The sequence below is a fragment of the Peromyscus leucopus genome, chromosome 6, assembly GCF_004664715.2.
Source record: "Peromyscus leucopus breed LL Stock chromosome 6, UCI_PerLeu_2.1, whole genome shotgun sequence".
Lineage (NCBI taxonomy): Eukaryota > Metazoa > Chordata > Mammalia > Rodentia > Cricetidae > Peromyscus > Peromyscus leucopus.
This window is the reverse complement of record NC_051068.1, coordinates 65,733,065-65,740,713: the sequence shown is the minus strand read 5'-3', so window position 1 is coordinate 65,740,713 and position 7,649 is coordinate 65,733,065. Positions and strand designations below refer to the sequence as shown.

Sequence of the window (7,649 nt, the reverse complement as noted above, 5' to 3'; positions counted from 1 at the left end):
TCATGGAAAAATAAAGGAAACAAAACAGTAAGATCTCATGAACTGAACGGTCATGAAGGCTTTGACTGTTATATTAAAAAAAAAAAAAAAAAAGCCCAGCCAATTATGAACTTTCAGTGAATTTCATGCATTTTAGTGGACTGTATGGTGCACATTTGTGAAATAGGAACTGTTGAATGAACAGAGCTTTTTGGCCTCATTTTAAATAGATAGCTTTGGTGACAAAACGGAGAGTTTTCCATTTCTGGATGCTGTTTAGCAGGAGAAATGTATTAAAGGGAGTCTATAATAGACACTTAGAAATCACTCTTGATGGAAAGCACTGGCTCCTCACTCAGGCCTGTGAGGCCCCCCAGAGCTGAGTGAAAGCCTGACGTTCCTGCCTCCATTTTGCACTGGTCTTTTTCCCTCTGCTTTAAACTTTGGGCCAGACTCTGTGCTTAACTCTGCACAGAGCTGTGCTGATTACCCAAGATCATCTGTCTGAGCAGGCAGGAGATGAGATGCATAGCTATAATTCTAGACATGGAGGCTGAGGCTGGAGAATCACCTCAAGACTGAAGGAGCAAAGATAAGAGCCATCAAATCATCTTGCTGTCAACTTTTACAATGCCCTGTTTACACCCCCATCAAGATCCAAAATCTGTATACATCTGGGATTCCAGGAACAGCAGAATCTGCAAGAGATCACCCCATTGTAGCTTTTTTTTTTCTTTTTTTTTTTTTTTTTTTTTTTTTACTTTTTGCTCTTTGGGGGCCTGCCACTCAGCTCCCAAATAAATACAGTAATAACTTATATTAAATAAGTAAACAAAAAATAAATAAGTAAAAACTTATTCTTACTTTTATGAATGCCTGGCCTTAGCTTGGCTTGTTTCTAGCCAGCTTTGCTAACTTACATTATTCCATCTACCTTTTTGCCTCCGGGCTTTTACTTTTCTTTATTCTATATCTCTTTCTTTCCTTCTTACTCCCTGACTGGCTGTGTGGCTCAGTGGCTGACCCCTGGTGTCCTCCCTTTCTTGCTCTCTCTCTCTCTCCTCCTCCTATTTATCCTCTCTGCCTGCCAGGCCCACCTATTTCTCTCTCCTGCCTCATTATTGGCTATTCAGCTCTTTATTAGGCCATCAGGTGTTTTAGACAGGCAAAGTAACACAGCTTCACAGAGTTAAACAAATGCACCATAAAAGAATTCAACACATCTTTGCATCACTAAGCAAATATTCCACAGCATAAAAGATATAGCACATCTTAGATTAATATTCCATAACACCTCATGATGAGATTGCCCAAATAGGAGCAATCATCTCATGGGGGACAAGATTGCTCCCTTGAGCCATAAGGACTTTTTTTTTTAGGACACATTGGTGAATCAGAACCTAGAGAATGAGCAACTGGAACACACTTTGGCCAAGATGGCTTACTTATGCATGCTTCTCATCCCTGCCTCAATTCTTTCTCTCTTTAAAGTTAAAACTCATGCCAGCACCATGAAGGCAGGCTGCAGAGCTTTGTGCCTTCTCCAAATAGCTGTTTTATTTGCTTTCTTTTGGGTAAGTGGCTGACTCTGGTATGTTGAACAGGGGCCATGTTTCAGGTCTTGAACTCTAGTTACAAACAAAACTGTTTTCAAGGCATTGGGCCTGAAAGATTGAAAAAGGAAAATGAAAGACCAGAGACTCGTGCCTGCATTGCAGCCAACACCTAGGCTTCCGTCAGGACTTGTTCTACCTGAAACCATGCATAGATCAATTCTGGGCTTCCTCCACAACCCTACTATGTACCCAGACTTCCCATGTTCTCCTCCAAAAAACCACACCTACTCCAATAAGGCCACACTTCCAAAGATGCCACTCCCTATGAGTCTATGGGGACCATTTTCATTCAGACCACCACATCCCTATTCATACCTTTTCCACGATCCAGAAGATTTAGCTTTGGTCTTTCAACCAGTATACCAGCCTAATCTGGTTTTCCACGTCTTCATTGCAAAGGAGCTCTAGGCTTGGGGTAGGATCCTGTCCTTACCTGTCCCCCAAACCACAGGACTCTACCATGCCATATCCAACCTTCCCACCCAGATGTATCTACTCACAAGCTCCCGATGGGAACAGGAAGCACGTCCTGGACACCAGCCCAGTCCCCTCTGTCCACTTGACTTCGTCCACCATGCCGTCTCCAACCTCCAGGCCCAGCCTGCCTCCACATTTTCTCTTTTGCCCCAACTTTTTTTGTCCATAAGACTCTAACAAAGGAAGTCCACACCCATGCACTGGGCAGGGTGGCATCCTAGCACCTGGGAGGCAAAGGCAGGCAGATCTCTGTGAGTTCAAGGCCAGTCTGGTCTACCTAGTGAATTCCAGGACACCCAGAGCTACATAGTGAGACCCTATCTCAAAACAAACAAACAAACAAACAAACAACCTTTAATTTGTTGACTATAGATCACGTGACTTGTCGCTCTTCATAGATTCCTTCCTCCTTCTCTTCTCTACCTTTTGTAGGGAATGGAGGCCATTAGCTTCTGTTTAGACAACATGGTGGTGATATGGATATATAGTATGAATCAGCCAAAATATGGCTGACTCTGGACATTCTGGGAACCCCCAAAGTAAACAGTGATGCAATTTGTTGTTATAACTATTCAGGTCAGAGTGCCACTTTTGTATGGATTCTGTGTAAAAATGACCTGTGGTTAGACACCGGAGACCTCAGCTTCCACCTTTGACAGTAAGCTTACGTGTTTGTTGGTAAGCCTCGGTGCTTACCACCACGAGTCCTGTGTGCCACCTGCTGTGTGTAGCCCATGTGTGCCTGCCTGTGCCTGGGTGCCTATGGGTAGCTGCCTGTCTAGAAGCCTTTGCTTGAAGTGAATAATGTTATGTTTTATCTGTCTACATGTCTTCAAAATCTCTTTAACCTCCTAGGCTACTGTGACCCCCTTCCTTTCCTGGAATCGGAGCATGGGCCTTACATCTTTCTTCCCATCTCCCTGTCTTCTCCTCTTTTCCTATAAACCCACATTTTTTTGGTGTCTGCTTTTTTAGATAAAAATGGCCAGAACAATGATCAACAAGGTCAGAGGTCGAGAGAAAGTATGACGGCAATGAAAGGAGAACAACACTTCAGGAATGGAGAGCGCAATCAGAATGTAGAGGGCATATTTATTCACAAATTGTTCAGAGTATGAGGAGAAACAAAGATGGCGTCGGTCTCCTTTCCCTGCCACGGTAGCTGGCAAAACCCAAGATATCTCAGAGTTCTCTGAGGGTGCTTGTCTTAGTCAGTACTCTATTGCTGTGAAGACACCAGGACCACAGCAACTCCTGAGAGGGAAAGCATTTAATTGGGGCTGGCTTACAGTTTCAGAGGTTTAGTCCATCATCCTCATGGCAGGGAGCATGCAGGGAGCATGGTAGACATGGTGCTGGTGGAGTAGCTGAGAGTTCCATATCCAGCAGCAGAAGGAGAAACTCACTGGGCATGGCTTGAGCTTTGGAAACTCCCAAACCCACTCCTGGTGACATCCTTCCTCCAATAAAGGCCACACCTCCTAGGATCCCACTCAAGTAGTGCCACTCCCTGATGACCAAGCATTCACATGTATGAGCCTATTGGGGTCATTCTTATTCCAACCACCACAGTGCTTTTGGCCAAAGGATGGTGCAAGGGCATTGAGTGTGATCCTTGTGAACATGTCCTGTGGAGTTTGGCAGGGAGTAGCCAGATCTGCTTCAATAGTCTCTGCCAAGACCTGTGGGACCTCAGCTCTCAGTGTGATCCCTGCACTAAAGGATCGGCACCACCTGGAAGCTTATTAGAGATGCAGAATCTTGGGCTCTCCCTAGGCCCAGATAGTGAGCACCTGCATGTCCAGAAGGTTCTCGGGTGATCATGAGCACATGGAGATCTGGAGCCCTAACTCTTGGTGAACAGGATTTTCCCTCATTCCCCCTCAGGGGAAAGAAAGAGCAGCGTGCTTCTGAGTTTCTTGGGAGGCATGTAGAATCCAATGCTGCTTTCTTCCTCCTTGTTCATTCATGATTACACAGTACTTTCTACAGTCAAAGACGCATTATCCAGTCCTCGGTGCTCCTGATCTTGACTTTGCGGGGTTCCTTTTGCCGGGTTAGGAAAGGCCTGGGGTATGGGGTATTCACTTGACTTGGGTGGTTAGCTGTTGTGCAGGAAAGGAGTTACACTAATATCAGGTGCGGACCTTAAGTTCCAGACAATTAAAAGTTTGCAAAATGCAGCTCTGCTGTAAGGAGTTCATCATGAGTCCATTGTCCAAAGAGTGGGTGCTTCCCATTTGGCAGAGCAGCACAGAGGGCCACCGGGGTGACGCCATGCATCTCCAGAGCATGGCTTCCAGCTACAGTCGAGCAGTCCAAATCGAGAGGCAGCAGCAGCCATGGAAACTGAAGCTCACTGAGGAAGCAGGAGAGATGACTTTCCCTAGGTCAAGAGCAGCTTATCATTAGATTAAAAAGACACCCTGTGCAGCACTTAGTCTGGGGATGGATGAGAGCCAAGTAGGGCCCCAAGTCCTGGCCACTTGGTGCAAAGACTTCTGGATGCATTTAAGGCTCACTGCAGTGTACCCTCCCCCCAAGGAGAGTGCTGGGGTACACTAGTTGAGGCAGGAGCTGGGAGATTTGTGGACTCATCTGTGAGGTTCTGAGGAGGGTAGCTTCTGCAGCCAGCAGCTAGGGTGCTTGCCAGCATCCCCTGAGAGTAGATAACAGGAGACCCCTGGAGGACACAGCATCGGGGTAAGGGCAGAGCCGGCAGCCCACAGGAGAAGCCACAGCCATCAGAAGACTCACTGGATTTGTGGAGACCCTGAATTCAGAGGCCACTGTAGAAAGAAAAGGAGAATTAAAATGTGGGTGCCACTTGTGGGGGTGTCTCAGTGTTCTGTTCAGTGAGGTCACCCTCCACCCTCCCTCCTTTTCCTGACCAGCCTCCTTAACAGCGCCTCATCATGCTGCCAAGGTCTGTTGAGGGAAGGAAACTTGTTTTCTATCCCGTGAGTTGTTCAATTTTAGATTTGCGCCATACACTGTGAAGAGGCCCTGGGTCTGCTTGGTACCACTGTGGCCAGGGGCACATCGCTCAGCTTCTCTGGCCTCCGTCTGCCATCTGTATGATGGGAGCCATCTTACTATCTACGTATAGGGTTACTGTGAAGATGTGTGTGTTTACACGTCAGTGTGCTCATTCCGTGTATATATCCGTACAATGTCGCACATCTTCCCGTGTGGAGGGCGTCTTTGTTCTCTCCCACTGTCTTCCTTATATGTGCTGTAGTCATTCGCGCAGTATAGTTCCAGGGGGAGAAGTGTGACCTGAGGAAGCAGATGTCCAACAGGGGAGTGTAGAACAGCTGTGGCAATGGCTGCAGGCTGGCAGTCTCGCTATACCACCCATAAACCTCCACTCCTGCAAGTGACTCCAGTGAGGGAGCCTAGCTTGCTTTCTACCAGGACAAGAAATGGGGAGGACCAAGTCCTTGAGCAGGCTCTTCTTAAGTCTACTTTATAAAAACTGCTGTGTGGTTTTATCCACTGGGTTTCTCGTTCTGGGGTTCCAGCTTTTGTACAAAGTCAAACACACTTTGCATCTAATATCTGTTCTGCAATACTCCTTTAATGCCTATGAGATCACTTAACCTTACAACCCCCTTTGAGGAAAGCATTATTGTCCCCACTTTGTAGGTGGTAAAACTGAGACATAAAGACCTTAAATTACTGTCCCGAGGTCATATAATTAGTAGATCACCAAAAAGGATGTTTCCGGGGCCAAATTCAGTACAGTTTCAGGAAGGCTGGCTGCTCGGGCAACGTAACAGTAGCACCCCCTGAGCAGTTTCCGTGTGCTGGGTTCATTTCTAAGGTCTGTAAGTAAATACACACTTTCCCCCTTAGGACTACACTGAGTGAATGACTACAGCACATACAATGAAGACCGTGGGGGAGAACAAAGACGCTGTCCACACGGGAAGGTGACAGACATTGTACAGACACAGACCAGGTAAAATGCTGAACCCTTGATCCCAGCTCTCAAGAGGCAGAGGCAGGTGGATATCAGTGGTTTGAGGCCCGCCTCGTAAATATAGCAAGTTCTAGGCAAGCCAAGTCTATGTAGAGAGAGCCCATGAAAACAAAAACAAAACCCCTCAACATGGCGATTGGCAATTGATGATTAAAAAGAAGAAGACAGCAAGTGAAAGAGGGGGCTAGAGGAGGGACCGGAGGGGAGGGAGCAGGGGCTCTGGATCCAAAGGCATCATACACGTGTGTGTATTTAATACAACACTTTAAAAAGAAGGTATGTTTAAACGATTGAATACAAGTGAATAATAGAGAAAAAAGGAAAAAGAAAAGAAAACCTGGCCATTGTTAGGTCTCAAGGAAACCTGGGACCAATAGCTAACTGAGGTGTCTAACATCTCAAAGCAGACTCCAGGAGCCGTCTCCCTGAGTCTCTGCTCACAACTCACAGTCTTCCTGGCTGGCAAATCCCACCCCTACCCTCTCCCGCCCCTGAGCCTTGCTTCCCTGCCGCCAGCTTCTCTTTTCTCCTATATAACCCAGCCATTTTGGCAATGCGCCCTCCTGGCTCCTGGCTGGCCCTGCTCCTGGATCTCTTGGTCTGCATACCCCCTCCGCTCTCGCTCTCCCCTCTCTCCTCTCACGGCCAGGTTCAGTCTGCTGGCCACGTCAAGTCTGGAATCTTCCAGATGCCTCTGGCTGTTCTCTCCCTCATATCTACAATAAAAACCTCCTCCTCAACCACACCCGGGAGGAGTCGTGTCCTTGTTTTTCACTCATCTGGTGCTGAAACCAGAGCGGCGTATATGAGTTCCAAGGGACTCGGCCTTTCCGAACCAAGTTGTTGATGTGACTCGTCTCGGGTCTGTACGGATCAGTTGTTTCTGCTGCCACCCCCCCAAATTTGACTCCAATTCTGGAGTCCGCCTCTTCGGCTGCTTCTCCCCTCCACCTGCTCTTCCCATCTGCCTCCTCTGCCGACTCAGTCAGTGTCTCTGGCTCCTGTACCTGCTATGCCTCCTGGACCCTTGTCCTCTGGCTCCTGGAGCCTTCTACGCCGTACCTGGGCGTATCTCTTCATCTCTGTGGCCCGCCACACCCATGTGGGCATCTCTCTACCAAAGGCAGTTACCCACTCCCTTTTCCCCAACGCCTCTTCCAGTCTGCCTCTTCAGCTGCTTTCTCCTCTCCTCCTCAACTGGTTAAGTGTCACCCCGGAGCTGTCTGCCTTTTTTAATTGCAGCAAAAACCACCCAGGTGCACCAGGATGCTCCTCTTGCCCAACTGGGCCCCTATCATGTGGAAAAGGGATGCCTCTTCTCTGTGATTTGGGACAGTTCTCTCAGTCCACTTGAGGATGCTCCACACTGTAATTCTTGTTTGTCACCACAACACTTAATCCTTCTCTGCTCCCTTTGTCCTCAGCTCCTTCCTGGAGTTTTCTTGCCTCCCCACTCTGCAGCTTCTCCATGCCCTCCTGGGCCTGTGACACTTTCCTCATCCCCTCTCTCTCAGAGCTTCCTAGCGCCTCCCCCCTCAGCCCCCCAGGAGCTACAGTCCTGTGGCTTCTTCCTCAAGCCCCTCCGGGCCTCT

General features: G+C 47.9%; 1 protein-coding gene across 1 annotated transcript in view; it reads right to left on the bottom strand.

Annotated features, from left to right (window-relative positions):
* Positions 1 to 3,418: 3,418 nt before the first annotated feature.
* LOC114683336 (Fc receptor-like protein 5) overlaps positions 3,419 to 7,649 on the bottom strand; it is a 31,532-nt gene continuing 27,301 nt past the window's right edge. The window contains 1 exon segment of the mRNA XM_037206741.1: positions 3,419 to 4,861. The gene's annotated coding sequence lies outside the window, so the exon portion shown is untranslated.